Source organism: Pongo abelii, chromosome 20 (genome assembly GCF_028885655.2).
Source record: "Pongo abelii isolate AG06213 chromosome 20, NHGRI_mPonAbe1-v2.0_pri, whole genome shotgun sequence".
Lineage (NCBI taxonomy): Eukaryota > Metazoa > Chordata > Mammalia > Primates > Hominidae > Pongo > Pongo abelii.
Window position 1 is genome coordinate 24085574 of NC_072005.2, and position 17182 is coordinate 24102755.

At 40.9% G+C, this 17182-nt stretch overlaps 1 protein-coding gene across 7 annotated transcripts in view; it reads left to right on the forward strand.

The window, feature by feature from the left end:
- The window catches only part of LOC100455373 (zinc finger protein 254-like), a 143089-nt gene that overhangs the window by 41460 nt on the left and 84447 nt on the right, over nt 1-17182 (forward strand). For 6 of the 7 annotated variants that reach the window (XM_063720036.1, XM_063720037.1, XM_054540069.2 and 3 more), the window contains one exon: nt 1851-1946. The exons of the other annotated variant lie outside the window; for it this stretch is intronic. The gene's annotated coding sequence lies outside the window, so the exon portion shown is untranslated. The remainder of the gene's footprint in view (nt 1-1850; nt 1947-17182) is intronic. 7 annotated transcript variants of the gene reach the window in all.

Genomic DNA, 17182 nt, shown 5'->3' on the forward strand with positions numbered 1-17182 from the left:
TTTTCTAAATGCAGACTTACTCAGAAATTGCTGCTTTCTGTTTTCTCTGTAAATTTTAAAGAGCCAGCAAATAATATGATACTTAAAGAATGGTTGTCTTCATTTGTATCAAAAGTATTTGTGTTGTGACAAGACTGCTGAATATAAGGGACTCTGTGCTGTGCCTCATTTTTCTTTTCTTTTTTTTCTTTTTGGAGACGGAGTCTTGCTCTGTGCCCAGGCTGGAGTGCAGTGGCGCCATTTCGGCTCACTGCAAGCTCCGCCTCCTGGGTTCACGCCGTTCTCCTGCCTCAGCCTCCTGAGTAGCTGGGACTACAGGCGCCCGCCACCACACCCAGCTAACTTTTTGTATTTTTAGTAGAGATGGGGTTTCACTGTCTTAGCCAGGATGGTCTCGATCTCTTGACCTTGTGATCCGCCCGTCTGGGATCACAAGCGGACCTTGTGATCCGCTGGTGTCTGCAGCAGAGGAGAGAACCTGAGGACCAAAAAAATAAAAAACATACACACATACACACACACACACACATACATTTTTTCTTTTTTTTTTTTTTTTAAAAGATGGAGTTTCATTCTTATTGCCCAGGCTGGAGTGCAATGGTGCAATCTCAGCTCACTGCAACCTCCACCTCCCACGTACCAGCGATTCTCTTCTCCCAGCCTCCTGAGTAGCTGGGATTACAGGCATGCGCCACGTGCCACCACATCCTGCTAATTTTCTATTTTTAATAGAGATGGGGTTTCTTCATGTTGGTCAGGCTGGTCTCGAACTCCTGACCTCAAGTGATCCACCTACCTCGGCCTCCCAAAGTGCGGGATTACAGGCATGAGCCACCTTGCCCAGCTGCAGAGAAACTTATAGTTCCTAAATCCTTTCTGTTATAAAGGACAGAAATGGGTAGAGTTTTTTGTCTTGGGCTTTCTGCCTTTGGGTGTGGTGGTAAGAGATGAACATGTGGTGCTCAAATTTTTAAAGGCATATTCTAAAGATGCAGATATAATTAGTCCAGAAAATGTCATCTGAGAAATAATTCTAGAGGAGGAGGAGGAGAGAGAGAAAAAAATGACCTTTTTTCAGCTAAACATTTCTGACATCAAGAGCTGTGTCCACTGTGCCTCCTGGATTGCCATGTGCTTGTACTTGCAAATCTTTACTTCTATACTTGTGTTTTTTCTCCCTAATGAGTTTTTTTAACTACTTTTATAAACGCTTATGATAGTCAAGGGTCTCTGAAAAATATTTCGTTTCTATATATCACAGCCTTCTCTACATCACGGCTTCTTATATGCCATGCAGAATTCTCACCATGAATTCGTGATCTGCAATATTAAAAATGTTATCTTTGGCTGTTGAACATGGATAGGTGTGGATACTCAGTCAATCTATCTATCTATGTGTCTATTTTTTTTTTTTTTGAGACGGAACCTCACTCTGTCATCCCGGCTGGAGCGCAGTGGCATGATCTCAGCTCACTGCAGCCTCCACATCCCGGGTTCAAGCAATTCTCCTGCCTCAGCTTCCTGAGTAGCTGGGATTACAAGCACGCATCATCACATTCAGCTAATTTTTGTATTTTTAGTAGAGACGGGTTTTCACCATCTTGGGCAGGCTGGTCTCGAACTCCTGACCTCGTGATCCCGGCCTCCCAAATTGCTGGGTTTACGGGCGTGAGCCACCGCGCCCAACCAATAAAAGTATTTTCTAAATATTTAAACATTTCTGTTATAAATTAGTATATTGGGATAAATTTATTAGAATATTCTATTATATCCTCTTTACTGAGCACATTACTAAGTTGGTAATTGGAGAATATGAGCAAGATTCATATTAGTTATTTTTAATAAAACAGGTATTGCTGTCTCTAAGCCAGACCTGATCACCTATCTGGAGCAAGAAAAAGAGCCCTGGAATATGAAGTGACATGAGATGGTAGATGAACCCCCAGGTAGGTGAGAGTGAATACAGCAGATGACATGGTTGAGAGGTCCAAATCAAGAAGAAAGCAAGTCTTTAAAGTGATATGGGAAGCTGTGTTCAAAAGGAAATAGTTTCTGGAAAGCCTGAAATTTTTTAAAAATTATACTCTCACATAGGGGCATCTTCTGTCTTATGTTTATAAAATTTCTAAGAATTCTAATTTCCCTTCAGTGTTCTTCCTTCAAATTTACAGTGACAGCTAAAGTACTATTCATGACATACAAAAAGAGTGCACAATCTGACTTCTTTTTTCTTGTTTTTGTGGACAGAGAGATATCTCCATAATTTTGAGATACTCTATGTTAAACTATTTTTTAAGTTCTCTTTTTACATCACGTCTGAAATGCACAAGAGTGGTGGTTTCTGTTTCATTGGTTTTCTTGTTCATTTTTTCTGCACATTTCATCCTGTTTTCATTACCATAGTTTTGAAATATAGTTTGAAGTTATAAAGTATGATGTCCTTCTACTTTCTTCTTTTTTCTTAAGATTGCTTTGGCTATTCAAAGTTTATTGTAGTTTCATGTATATTTTAGGGTTGTGTTTTTCATTACTGTGGAAAAAAAACACTGGAATTTTGACAGGGAGTTTATTGAATCTAGAGATCACTTTGGATATATGGCAGTTTCACAATACTTATTCTTTCAGTAGAAATAAAATATTTTTAAATTTATTTGTGTCTTCTAATTTTTTTCATTGATATATCTTTCACTTAAAAGATTTACAAGCTCCTTGTTTAAATTTTGTTCTAAAATTAATTATTTCATTGCTATTGTAAATAAGATTTTTTTTCTCTTTTATCAGACCGTTTGTTTTAAGTATATGGAACCATAACTTATACTTGTATGTTAATTTTATATTTTTAGTTTAAACAAGTTTTAATGTACTGTTTATGTTTTTTTAATATATATAAGATTACATGATCTACCAACAGCAACGTTTTACTTTTGGTCTTCAATTTCAATGACTAAATTTTTCTTTTGACTATTTCTTCATCCACATACTTTCAGTGCTATGTTAAAATAGAAGCATTGACAATAAGAAAAAATTGTTTTGCAGTGGGGTCTGTAAATTTAAAGCAGCAAACATCTCTTCAAGATTTTATAAACTGGTTTCAGAAAGTAAAAATAAATTTTTGTTTGGCCCCCAATGTGATAGAATGCCCTCTGGGTTTGTGGTGAAGAGGGGTTGTAGCTTGGTCTTAAGGCTGCTGGGTTTGCACAAGGGTCCACCTTTAGTTGTCTTGTTAAAAGGGGCTTGGATAGGCCGGGTGCGGTGGCTCACGCCTGTAATCCCAGCACTTTGGGAGGCCGAGGCGGGTGGATCACGAGGTCAGGAGATCGAGACCATCCTGGCTAACATGGTGAAACCCCGTCTCTACTAAAAATACAAAAAAATTAGCTGGTCGTGGTGGTGGGCGCCTGTAGTCCCAGCTACTCGGGAGGCTGAGGCAAGAGAATGGCGTGAACCCGGGAGGCGGAGCTTGCAGTGAACCGAGATCGTGCCACTGCACTCCAGCCTGGGCCACAGAGCGAGACTCCCTCTCCAAAAAAAAAAAAAAAAAAAAAAAGGGCTTGGATAGTTGTAGTTCTCATTTAATTTTTGGACAGAGTGAATATCTTTCATGACTTTGGTGTGCATTGCAGACCCAGGGGCAGGTTTCTGTAGTCGGGTCTGCATATGGTGTTCTTTATATCAGGATGTGATGAGCATGGCTTTCACTGAGTACAAGAGAGAATTTTCCCAGGTCACTTTGGGTTTCTACGTAGGCAGAACCGGCCATGAACTGTGGCTCAGGGAGCTGGAAATGAGTCATGGAACTGCCTCAGCAACCACAGTAAAGGCCAAGGTCTGCAGGCCTCTCAGCATAGCTATAAATGGGGGTCTTCCTCTAGGCCTCTGGAAGGACAGGACCTCCCCCAGACTGTGACTGGGAAGAGTTTGGGATGGTTACAGAGTAAGTTCAAAATTCTCACTGGAACCAAGTTAGGTGGAACATTTTCTTGTCTGTAGCCAACAACAGTAGTCCTGTAGTTGCCACCTGAATGAGGGCCTGCCTTCTAAACAGAATTACCTTCAATCTTGGGCTTTAGCAGAGTTTCACAACTCCCTTCCTGGATCTCAGAACTCTCTTAAAGGCACTTTTTTTTTTTTTTTTTTTTGAGACGGAGTCTTGCTCTGTCACACAGACCGGAGTGCAGTGATGAATGCAGTGGCGCGATCTTGACTCACTGCAACCTCCGGCTCCCGAGTTCAAGCGATTCTCCTGCCTCGGCCTCTGGAGTAGCTGGGATTACAGGTGCCCACCACCACCCAGCTAAATTTTGTGTTTTTAGTAGTGACTGGGTTTCACCAGGTTGGCCAGGCTGGTCTTGAACTTTTGACCTCAGGTGATCCACCCACCTCAGCCTCCTAAAGTGTTGGGATTACAGGTGTAAGCCAATGTGCCTGGCCAAAGGCACTTATTTTTGAGATGGGGTCTTGTTACATAACCCAGGCAAGTCTTAATATTTTGACTGCAAGCAATTCTTTAATGTATCATGTAGCCGTCATTACCGGTGTAAACCATGATGTGTGATTCTCTTAAAAAGGCATTTTCGTCAGGAATGGCTGACAAATTTTCTTGCTGTCAGGGGATAAGCAAATAGGGTGCCTTTTTTTTTTTTTTTGTCTTGTTAATGTCACTCTCCATGTAAACTTTTACTATTTTCTACTTTAAATTTGTCTGCAATTTTAGATTCAGACATTTAGGGCAATATTCTAGAATTTACATGTTGTACCTGAATTAAATTAGGCAATTAGTATGCAGGCAGGCAAAAAGGAATTATAAAATTTTCAACCACTTTTGTCAGCCTATATCTAAATAGTAACAGTTTATTTGTTTTATATATGAGACTCTAACCATATTCTGCTAAATATATGTATAATTTAGCAATGTAAGGTATTATTTGCTTCTAAATTTGGATTACAGTAGTTTTATTTTGTGTAAAAATAGCAAACATTTAAAACAAAAATTGACACTAGTTTCTTTTAAATGCTTATCTATTAAAAATTTCTCATTAGCATCTCCTGTTTATGATTGTATTTCCTTTTCTCTGAAATTTTATTGCCATACCATAGATACCAGTAATTTAAAATGCCTGCCTTCTGGGAATGCACAGTTACAGTCAAACATTGCAGTTATCTAGACAAATTATTTGTTAATGTACATTGATGTTGCCAACTAGATTTTATGAGTAAACATTTATTATTGTCTTGTAGTTCTATATTGTGGTTTTTTACTGTAAATTTCTTAATATCAATTTATTATGTTTTTGGTTTTACTTATGTATTATAATTTTAGATAATTGGCAATTCTGTTTCTATACTTTAAGTTAATGTGGGGTTTAATTAAAAGATAAATGGGCCATATGTCTATCACAATCAGATATGTGTGTGTTTATATCTGCAAATGTGATCCCAATTTTTGTTGTAGCTTATCTTGTATATATTCTTTCTTAGCTCATTCTCTTTTTCTCTTCTTTTTTTTTTTTTTCTGTTTTTGAGACGAGGTTTTGCTCTTGTTGCTGAGGCTGGAGTGCAATGTACTATCTCAGCTCACTGCAACCTCCGCCTCCAGGGTTCAAGCAATTCTCCTGCCTCAGCCTCCCAAGTAGCTGGGATTACAGGCATGTGCCACCACGCCTGGCAAATTTTGTATTTTCCTTTATTAGATACGGGGTTTCTCCATGTTGGTCAGGCTGGTCTCGGATTCCTGACCTCAGGTGATCTGCCCACCTCAGCCTCTCAAAGTGCTGGGATTGCAGGCATTAGCCACTGTGCCCTACCTCTTAGCTCATTTTCTATGTTGGTTTTATCTTGTCTAAGTGAGTAGCCTTGGAAATAGTCTCATTTTCGTCATGTGTTTAATGATGAATATGTATTTCCTTTGTGTGAGACAAACACTTTGTGATTTGGAGGTAATTTTTAAAAAGATTTATAATTTGGTATTTTTTTCAGTTTTTTTAAAAAGTAATTGTTGTAAAAACACATAACATATAATTTACTTTCTTAAATCTATTTAAATGTACATGTCACGGCCAGGCATGGTGGTGGCTCACATCTGTAAAACCAGGATTTTGAGAGGCCAGGACAGGAGGATTGCTTGAGCCCAAAAGATTCAGACCAGCCTGGGCAAAATGTGGAGACACCCTCTCTACAAACATTTTTTTTTCTAAGAAATAGCCAGGCAGGGTTGTGTACCTGTGGTCCCAGCTACTTGAGAGAATGAGGGGCAGGGTTACTTGAGCCTGGGACTGTGAGGCTGCAGTGAGCCATAATTGTGCCATGCACTCAAGCTTAGGTGACAGATTGAGACCCTGTCTCAAAAAAAAAAAAAAAAGAAGTTGTGTATTTCAGGTATGTTAACTATATTCACATTGTTATGCAAAAGACTTCTAGAAATTTTATATCTTGTAAAACTAAGACTCAATATCCATCAAGTAACATCTACTCATTTTATGCTCTCTCCATCCCTTAACAAACACCCTCCCACTTCCTGTTTTTATGAGTGTGACTATTTTATATATCTTACATAATTGAAATAATAATATCTATGATTTCATTACTGGCTGATTTCAGTTGACATAATATTTTCAAAGTGTATCTTTAAATGTGACAAGATTTTTAAGATTTTTTTTAAGGCTGAATAATATTCCATTGTATCAAATATGTCTTGAAGGTCCTATGTTGCATATTTTAGATATAGATTCATAAATGGAATTGCTGTATTTGATAATAATTTTATTTTTAGTTATAAGAAGTACATTTATAACATAAAATAATGGATGCCTGCTTGTTTTCTACCGACAATCAACATGGGTTTCTCTTTTTTTTTTGAGACAGAGTCTCACTCTGTTGCCCAGGCTGGAGTGCAGTGGCATGATCTCAGCTCACTGCAACCTCTGCCTCCCAGGTTCAAGCGATTCTCCTGCCTCAGCCTCCTGAGTAGCTGGGATTACAGGCACATGCCACCACACCCGGCTAATTTTTGTATTTTTAGTAGAGATGGGGTTTCACCATGTTAGTTGGTCTGGTCTGGAACTCCTGACCTTGTGATCTGCTCACCTCGGCCTCCCAACGTGCTGGGCTTACAGGCGTGAGCCACTGCGCCAGCCTGTCCAACATGATGAAACCCCATCTCTACTAAAAATATAAAAACTGGCCAGGCATGGTGGCGGGCGCCTGTAATCCCAGCTTCTTGGGAAGATGAGGCAGGAGAATTGGTTGAACCTGGAAGGCGGAGGTTGCAGCAAGCTGAGACCGTGCCACTGCATTCCAGCCTGGGCAACAGAGCAAGACTCCATTTCAAAATAAAAACGAAAAAAAAAAAGAAGTTATCTTCTATGTCTAATTAAAAGATTTTTCACTTATGGTTTCAGGAAATAATCGAACTTAATTTTATCAGCATTGATATTCAGTATGGATAATTCAGTATGGATATTCAGTATGGATAATTCAGTATGGATATTCAGTTTTAAAATTATCTTTTTTCTATTGTGTGCTCATGTCAATTTTGTGGGAGATTATTTGGCCATATTCAGGAGGGTTATTTCTGGGCTCTCTGTTCTTTCATCTGTTTATCTGTCTTTTTGTCAGTACCACATTGTGTTTGTTATTGCTGCTTTTAATATGTTTCAAAATCAGAAATTATAATGCACCTTTGTTCTTTTTCATGGGTGTTTGGCTAGAGGTCATAATAAAATTTTAACATTTTAAACAATATTTCTTTAAAAAACTGCTATTGGGATTTTTATGAAGATTATATTGAATTTGTCTAGCACTGTAAGTTGTATTGACATCTTTGAAAAATTATTATTTTTTGATTCCTGAGCAAACATATGTTGAAGAGTGTGTTTTATTTTCATATATTTTTGGTTTTTTTTTAGTTTTACTTTTAATTTCTAGCTTAATTCAGTTTTGGTCAGAAAACACAAAGTATATAATTTTGGTCCTCTTAAATTTATTTGTTGTTGTTGTTGTGTTTGTTGTTTTTGTTTGGAGACAGGATCTTACTCTGTCAACCAGGCTGGAGTGTACTGCCATGATTTTGGCTCACTGCAGCCTCAACCTACCAGGTTCAAGTGATCTTTCCTCCTCAGTGTCTCATGTAGTTGGGACTACAAACATAAAGTACCATGTCTGAATAATTCTTTGATTATTTGTAGGGATAGAGTCTCACTGTGTTGCCCAGGCTGGCCTCAAACTTTTAACTCCAAGTGATCCTCCCACCTTGATCTCTAAGTGTTGGGATTATAGGCATGAGCTACACCACCCAGCTGGCATTCTTAAATTTGATAAAACTTAGTATGTGTCCTAACAGAATATACCAGATGCAAATAAGAATATTGTGTATTCTCTTGCTTTTGACTGGAAAGTTTTGTGCTCATCTGTTAAACCTAGTTGGTCTGTAACATAGTTTTGATGTTCATGTTCTCCAAACCTTATTCTGCAGTGTAATCCTTAATGTTAGATGTGGGACCTGGTGGGAGGTGTTTGGGTCATGGGAGCAAAGTCTTCATAAATAGCTTGGCACCATCCTCTTGGTAATCAAAATGTTTACACTCCATTAATTCAAATGAAAGCAGGTTTATTAGAAGAACCTGGCTCCTTCACCTCATACTTGCTCTGTCTGTTATTATGTGACATGTACAGTTACTCTTCGCCTTCAACCATGATTGTAAGCTTGCTGAGACACTCACCAGAAGCAGATGCTGGCACACACTTTTTGTACAGTCTGCTGGATTGTGAACCATACAATCTTTATTTCTTTATAAATTATCCACTCAGGTATTCCTCTATATGCAAAATGATTAATATGTTCTACAATGTCGTCTAGGTTTTGTTTTCTTGTTGATTTTTTAATCTGAATTTTCTATTATTAAAAATGGGGTCTTGATGTCTACAATTATATTCTATGTATTTCTTGCTTTACTTTTGTCAATATTTTCTTTGTATATTTTGGAGACCTTATGTTATATATACATATACATACAGATAGGTAGATATAATCATTATAGATTTGTGGTAAATCAACCTATTTTATGAGTATGTAATATCAGTGTTTGTCTCATGTTAGCACTTAAAACATATCTAATACACAATTGTAGTTACTATTTTCATAAAATATAGTTTTTTTTTTTTTTTTTTTCACTCTGTGGTTTTCAGCCTATTTGACTTAGTGCTGAGATGATTCCCTTGTAGGCAACATACTGTTTGCTTTCTTCTTAAGCCAGTAAAGCATTTTATTTTTTCTTTTTATAATTTCATTTATTTACTTGTTTATTCATTTATTTTTGAGATAGGGTCTCACTCTGTCAACAGGCTAGTTTGCAGTGTCGTGATCATGGCTCACTGCAGCCTCAACTTACAAACTCAGAAGATTCTCTCATTTCAGCCTCTTAGGTAGCTGGGTTACAAGTGTGTAGCATCACGCCTAGCCAGTTTTTTGTGTATTTTTGGTTGAGACAGAGTTTTGCCACATTGTCAAGGCTGTTTCTCAATCTTCTGAGATCCAGTGATCAGCCTGCCTTAACCTCCCAAAGTCCTGAGATTACATTTCTTTTTATTAAGTAATTTAATTAATTTATATTTAAAACTGCTTCTTAAAAATGAAGTTACTGGTTTTATTGTTACTGTTTTATGTGTTCCTGTGTGGTATGTTTTTTCTTATTTACTGTTTTATTGCCTTAAATTTTATTTTAATTGTGTAGTGATGTGCTTCAATTATTTTTCTAATTTTGTTTTGCATAGTTTCTTTAATTATTATCTTTATAATCATGTTGTCTATTCATGTGTTTTCATGCTGCTGATAAAGACGTACCTTACCCTGGGCAAATTACAAAAGAAAGAAGTTTATTGGACTTACAGTTTCATGTGATTGAAGAGACCTCACAATCATGGTGGAAGGTGAAAGGCATGTCTCACATTGTGGCAGATAGAGAGCCTGTGCAGAAAAACTCTGCCTTATAAAGCCATCAGATTTCATGAGACTTATTCACTATCATGAGACCAGTACAGAAAAGACCTGCCCCCATGATTCAATTACCTTCCACCACATCCCTCCCACAACATGTGGGAATTAAAGATGAGACTTCGGTTGGGACACAGCCAAACCATATTATCTTAAAAAATGGAGTTTACATTAAATATCTTAAAATTCAAACAATATACTTTAATTTCATGACAACTTCAATTGAATATAAAATTATACCTCTATATTTTTCAGTTTGTTATTAACATTAAAAATTTTTAGGCTGGGTGCAGTGGCTCACGCCTGTAATCCCAACACTTTGGGAGGCTGAGGTGGGCGGATAACCTGAGGTCAGGAGTTTGAAACCAGCCTGACCAACATGGAGAAACCCTGTCTCTACTAAAGAATACAAAATTAGCCAGGCATGGTGGTGCATGCCTGTAATCCCAGCTACTTGGGAGGCTGAGGCAGGAGAATTGCCTGAACTCAGGGGGGAGAGGTTGCAGTGAGCCAAGATTGTGCCATTGCACTCCAGCCTGGGCAACAAGTGCAATACTCCATCTCAAAATAAAATAAATAAATAAAAATTATTTTGTGTATTTATTAACATATTTATGCAGATTGTATTCTGTTTTAAATATTCTACAGAGGAGCTTTAAGGGTTTTATGCATCATTATTATGATAGTAAAGATTTCTATATTTGTATATTTACATTTAATATAGACTTTTATTTTATATGTGGTTTTGTTACAGAAAATAGGAGGCAGGAGACACCCAGTAGGTGAAACTGGAGGATTTTATTAAGGTGCACCCTGGCACAATGGATTCACATCCAAAAAGCTGAGCCCTGGACTAAGACAGGGCTTGTCTTTTATACATGCATGGGCCATCTAGTGGCGCAAAGCTCGTGGTGCAAGCAAGCAGGCTCACAGAAGCAGAACAGAGGCAGTTAATCAAACAGTGACAGGTTATGCTGACCTTGCAGCTTCATTGGAAGGGAAACATGAATTTATCAAACTAAAGCAGGCCTTGCAGCTGGTACATGTCTTACTCAAGCTCGTCTTGTGACCTTGTCATGTTATCCAGAACAGAGAAACTGGAGTTGTTGTGAAGTAACCTCGAGTTTCACTAAGGAAGGATTACTAAGGGGAGGAGGAAACTAGGAGAGGAGGAAAAATTGTTTTTCTCATCATTGCTCTATGGGAGGAGAGGGGATAAGGACTAGTTTTCTTTACATCCTCTACTTCATTTCCCCCTTTGACACTTTTTATAAATGACTTTTAATAGAAAGCATCACTAAGACTTAATTTTTCATGAAAAGGCAAGATTTCTTCATTTGGCAAAGGCTGATATTTAGTTAGAGCCATTAGTTGTGTAGTAGTTTGCCTGGTTACAAGAGCCTCTGTGGCCGTTTAGATGTTTTTGACAAGGAGAGGTAAGAGACAAGGGAGTATGAGGCAGACTCCTAATATGGCTAGAACTATGCTTACTAAGGTTTTAAATTCTCCAAGGGATGAGAACTAACCTCTGAAGAGGGAATCTGGAGACCATCCTTTCCAAGTCTGGACTGAAACGTGGGCTAATTTTTGAATTCTTGTAGCTTTTTGTTTGACCACCTTTCCATTGTCATCGATTTTTAGACAGCAATTAGTTAGGTTGAACTTTCTACATACTCCTCCGTCTTGGGCTAGGAGGTAGTCTAAAGCCAGTCTATTTTGATAAACGGCATTTCTCATTTCTGTAGATTTCCAAGCCAGCAAATTTAAGGCTCTTGCAGTATCATTTGTAATGATCTGCAGTACTGCCTGCAACCATATGATGTGATTTAGCATGTAAATAGGGTTGCGGTATCTCCATGATCCATCTGCCCATGTGGCTGGGCAATAGTATTGCATTATTCTTTCAGGGGGCCATTCATTATCTTTAATTCTTTATGGTTATTCCCCTTTTATTTCTTTTGACCTGACATGAACCTCAAACTAGGCTCTAGGTAAGGACTTTGGGTCATAACATATATAAGGCTGGCCACTTCCTGGGTTGCAGATTGAGTAGGTTATCTGGTCGTGTGTGCAAGTTCCTCAATGGGTCCCTGCATACCTATAATAAGTGTGGTACAACAGGGTTCTAGTCATGGTGTTTCCTGTCTACGTATTGTCAGTGCAGTGGGGGTATCCTTCTAAGGATTCTCCCTTCAACATGGTTAAGGGGAATAGCAAAAGTAATGAATAACATATTTATACCTAGCATGGAGAGAAGAGGTCCTTTCCTAGAGGAGGAGGTTGAGCAAAGCAACAGGACAATAGTAAAACAATTAATATTACAAGGGAAGTTTCCAGACCTGAGATTTCTAACCACTTTTACTTTCCTGATGATGCCTCGAGCTTTGGCCGTACATAGACGAGTCAGCTTCTGGAGTGACTAGAGCAGGGCTGTTGTTTCCTCAAGCTTCCGCCGTGTGTAGACTGGTCAGCTTCCGAAGTGACCAGAGCAGGGCTGTTGTGGTCTTCACTGGCACCTTGGTCCCATCATAGGATCAGCTGGGTTGGATGGTCTGGGTCCTGCTGGCTGGTCCACTTGTCTTGGGCTACCAGTTTCAGCCAACTGTGGTGAATCCAAGGCATGATTCCTGCAACTTTAGCATCAGTGAGAGTAGACAAGATTACAATATGGGGCCCATCCCATATGGGTCCCAGTGTTGTTGGATTCCATTTTTTAAACTAAACAGAGTCCCCGAGTCTAAAGGGATAAATTGGGTCTGCGAGGCTTATGGGCATTCTTTCCCATACCCAGCCATGATTTTTTTGCATGGCTATTCTTAAAGCCTGCATCTGTCTCCTTAAGGCTAATTCGTCTAGTTCACAGATATCACCTTTAAATTGACCGAACAAGATCTCATAGGGCGAATACCCAGTTTGTTTGGTGGGGGTGTACCTCACTCGGAGGAGGACCATGGACAGGACCTGATCCCACATTAGATGAGTTTCTTGGCAAAATTTTTTTAGCAGCTGTTTGAGTGTCTGGTTCATGTGTTCCACTTTTTCTGAGCTCTGTGGCCAGTAGGCTGTGTGTAACTTCCACTTTATTTTCAATAGCTGTGTTAGTTCTTGAACTATCTTGGCTATGAATGCTGGTCCATTGTCTGACGCTAGAGTCAGGGGCAGTCCAAATCCGGGGATAATGTCTCCTAACAGTACTTTAGTTACTTCTCGTGCTTTCTCAGTCCAGATGGGGAAAGCCTTGACCCATCCTGAAAAGGTGCAGACAAGTACTAACATGTTTCAATATCCTCCTGCTTGGGGCAACTCCATAAGCAGATTTTCACAAGGTGCAGCCCCTATTTCCTGCATTTCCAGGGGCCTGGTGGGCCCCTGTAATGGGTTGTTCTGGGCACAAGTTAGGCATTGTTCACAAATGGCTCATGTGATGGCAGTGAGCCATGGCACATAGAAGTGGTGTCCTAATAGCGTCTCTAGTGCCGTTTTTCCCATGTGAGTTCCTTGGTGGAATTGCCTCACAAATTTGGAGGCTACCATTTCAGGGATGGCTAGTCTCACATTAGATAATTTCCACCATCCTCCTTCAATATATTCTCCAGATTCTTGGGCAAACCAGGCCCTGTCACTTGGAGAGTAACTTCGGGTCTCCTGGAGGGGAGATTCCAGGAGGAGAGGCATGGTCAGGGCTTCTTTTCTAGAGTGTGGAGCAGTCATTGCTGTCCATCTTGCTTCTCTGTCTGCTTTTCCATTTCCCTTGGCTTCTGGTGTCCCTGACTTCTGGTGTCCTTTATAGTGCATAACAGCTACCTTCTCTGGGGCTCATACAGCATCTAAGAGCTGTAGAATTTCTTCTTTGTATTTTATTTCTTTGCCCCTGGCAGTTAAAACTCCTATCTCATTATATATAGCTCCATGGACATGCAATGTGGCAAAAGCATATTTGGAATCAGTATAAATATTGATCTTTTTGTCCTTTGCTAGCAAAAGGGCTCTTGTTAGAGCTATCAGCTCTGCTTTTTGGGCTGAAGTTTCTGTGGGCAGAGACTGAGCTTCCACCACTGAGTGCAATATTACCACTGCATACCCAGCCCACTGGACTCCTTCCAGTACAAAACTGCTTCCATCTGTAAAGTACTCAATATCTGGGTCCCTGAGGGGTTGGTCTGTAAGATCTCTCCAGCTTGAGAATACCTCATCGACTGTGTCTGTACAGCAATGAAGAGGGCCTCCTGGTTCTGATTCAATTGGGAGCAAAGTAGCTGGGTTTAGAGTGTTCACAGTCTCTAGAGTTATGTGAGGATTTTTGCATAGAAGCCTTTGATACCAAGTCATTATCGGATTTGATAACCAATGGTGCCCTCTCTGATCGATTAATGTTATAACTCAGTGCGATACTCAGATGGTTAGTTGCTGTCCTAGAGTTAGTTTGTCAGCTTCCCATGCCAGTAGGGCTAATGCTTTGAAGCTTGGGGGCCATCCCAGTGCCATGGAGTCCAACTGCCTGGATAAGTATGCCACCGGGCGATGCCGTGATCCCATGACCTGAGTTAGGACTCCTATAGCCATTCCCTTCCACTCATGGGCCTATAGAAAGAAAGGCTTAGTTAGACCTGGCAGTCCTAAGGCTGGAGCCCTAGTTAAGGCTTCTTTGATTTTTTTAAATGCCTTCTCCTGGCCTGCCTCCCAGAGGAGGGCCTCCTTCCCCACCTCCCCCACTTAGAAGTGACCATGGGATCCTGGGGAACTAGGGAGAAGGAGCCTGGTTGGTCCTAGTCCTCATATTCTTAATTCTCTGCCAGCCCGATCAGGTCAGCATCTGGCTCCCTCAGGGTGTGGCAGCCCTTGGCTGGGGGCCTCTGTTTCATAGCCTTTGCCATTCTCTTCATTGCCCTCTGGACATTCATTTTTCTAGTGTCCCTTCTTTTTGCACTGCACACATTGACCTCCCTTTAGCCTCAGCCATCTCTTGACTCCCTGTTCAACTTGGCCTCTTCCACGCCCACAGCCATGTGAACATTCGCGTACCTTTACAATGTTAATTTTTCTTTTTGTGAAGGCTGCTGCTAACAGGTTGGCCTTTTTCCTAAGCCTCTGCTCTGTTTCCTTTTTTGCCTCTTGGTCACAGTTAATGTACACCTTGGTGGCCACTTCTATAAGCTGGGTGGCATTCATTCCTGCAAAACCCTCTAGCTTTTGCAGCTTCTGTCTGATGTCACCCTGGGCTTGTCTTACTAATGCTGCATTCACCATGCACTGATTTTCAGCAGCCTCAGGGTCAAATGGAGTGTAAAACTGGAATGCCTCACAGAGTCTCTCATAAAACTGGCTACGGCTCCCATCAATTCACTGGAGTACTTCAGAGACCTTCCTTATATTGATTGCCTTTTTTCCACCTTCCGTCAATCCTTGCAGCTGTGCTTCTTAGTACCTTTGCAGGCGCTGAAGCTGGGTTGCATCATTTGGGTCCCAGTTGGGATCTGTTTCTGGGAATTGGCCCTGAGCATATGCCTGGACATTAAGGGTGCCTTCAGGCACACTGGCGTCTAGCCAGCAGAGAGCTGCCTGGGCTATCCTTTGACACTCCTTGGTGTTAAACAGCGTTAGGAGGAGATTCCTGCAATCTGGCCAGGTTGCATTGTGCATTAGGAAGATAGACTGCATCAGATCTATGAGGTCCTGGGGGTTCTCCATGTAGGAGGGGGTATGATGTTTCCAGTTTGGAAGATCAGTGGTAGAAAAAGGCTGGTAAATAAAAGTCTGTTGCCCCCCTTGGACCTGGCCCTGTTCATCATAATAAATAGGTCTCTGTGTTTTCTGGAGGGGCATCTGCAAAGCTCTGGTGTGGGCAAATCGAAGGTGGCCTGCTTGATCATCTTGACTTCCTTCTTGGCCTCCTGGGACAGGGGCTCAGATTTGCCCCTTTAGGATGTAGCCTGGGGCATGATACCATCTGAGTTGGGCTGCTCAGCGGCCGGCCTTGGTAAAGGTGAGTAGATTGGTGCATAGGGAGGAGGGGTTTCTATCTCCTCCGGTGGTTCCTCCAAAACTGTTTTTCCTATCTTTCCTGTGGCTTTCGCTTTGTCTCTGTAGCTTCTAGCAAAGCTGATTTTTTTTTGGTGGCTTAGGCTCAGCTTGAGCAAAAAGCTTCCAGGCAAGGCTGCAACCATGCAGGTCAAGTCTGTACTATATTTAACCATGAGTCAATATAAAGGAACTGGTCTGGGTGCCCTGGCTGTCCTCTGACCCCAGTTACCACCTTAAATACACAGCCAATTGTTTCCTTATCTACATTTCCTTCATCTGGCCATCCAACATCAAAAGAGGGCCATTGTATTGCACAGAGAGTTCTCAGCCTCTGGGGGTCAACTTAATTCCATAGTCCGCCGAATAACCTTTCTTAAAGTTCCTTAACATACATTCTAATGGGGTGGGTTTTGTTGACTTCCCTCCCATTTCCTCCCCATTACAGCACAACACATTCATTCTTCCTTTCGATTCAGACCAATTAAACCATCCCCCCTGCAGGCATTTTCAGATGCTGCTTAGCTTTGGAGTTTGTTAATCCCCTCACAATTACTAAATTGTGGGGCACCTCCATAAGCCATATGTGGATCGCCACTAGTCCCGGTTGGTCCCACAATTCGCTCAGAGCGCAGTCTATACTAAGAGACCTGCAGCCCCCACATGTCACTGTCTGCATTGGTTCCTCCCAAAACCATCTTTTTCACACACAGTCACACACCGTCCCACTCCCCGTTTTCTTTCCTAACTGACTTCGTGAGCCACTCTTATGCCCTAGTCACTTGGGGTGTAAGTTTCCCTGACTTTGCAAACCACTCTTGCATCCTGTGTCAGTCTACTAATTACACCTTGGAAGGTGATCGGGCTCCCCTTCCATCCTTATGGGATAGTTCCTGCCTTGGGCCCCAAAACCTTACCATGGTCCTGTAGCGCACTGTTCCTGGAATCGTCCTGTAGCCCCTTAGATTCTGTTGTGCTGTCTGGGAGGGGCACTGGGTTGTGGGAGAGCTGATCCCTTCTTCAGGTTTAAGTTCTCCTGATGGCACCTGAAGTCATGGGTCTCTCCTGGCTTGGGGCCTCACACCTAAAGGCAACGTAGACAGCAAACCTGTTGTCTCCATCTCCTGGCTGGCTCACCAAAGTGTTGTGGAAAACAGGAGGCAGGAGAGGCCAGTG